The sequence below is a fragment of the Egretta garzetta genome, unplaced genomic scaffold (genome assembly GCF_000687185.1).
Source record: "Egretta garzetta isolate BGI_Z169 unplaced genomic scaffold, ASM68718v1 scaffold452, whole genome shotgun sequence".
Classification (NCBI taxonomy): Eukaryota; Metazoa; Chordata; class Aves; order Pelecaniformes; family Ardeidae; genus Egretta; species Egretta garzetta.
In genome coordinates, this window is record NW_009258796.1 from 671,772 (window position 1) to 672,383 (window position 612).

Here is a 612-nt window from a genome sequence, read left to right on the forward strand (position 1 = left end):
CGTGTCACGGGCACGCGGGCGGCCTCTGCAAAACCTCTACCTGAGATAAAGCGGGAGCACCCATCGCCCCACGAACGTGAGCGATGGCAGAAGCCGCACGGGGGTTCCTGGGAACAGTTTTCCCTGCTCCTCTTCTTTCGGGCAAGGCCTGCACATGCCGTCTGGAGGCAGGAGAGGTGAGTCTGCGGCACCCAAGGGGCAGGAGAGCAGCGCCAAAGCCGTCATAAGAAAGCAGATGCCGAGATGGGAGCACCTCAGGCTCCGGATGTTGGTGGGACGTGTTGGGGACAGGGTTTGGGGGTGGGATGGCAGGGTTAGGGGGATGGTTGGGCTGGGGGAGCTTAAAGGGCTTTTCCAACCCAAACGATTCTGGGATTCTGTGACCACAAGGGCAGCCTCGGTCGAGTTATCAGAGCAGATGGAGCTCAGGAAAAGTGGCTAACGTGTTTCGCTGCTCTTTTTCCCTTCCACCATTCAGTTGCTCATTTTTGTTTGTTTTTTTTTTTTTTTTCCTCTTCAAAGGGATTACTTTTAATTTACTTCTTAAAAAAAAGAAATTTTCTGTCCTCTCAGCTCCCCACAAGCCTATGGACGGTCCGGGACTGCTCACCC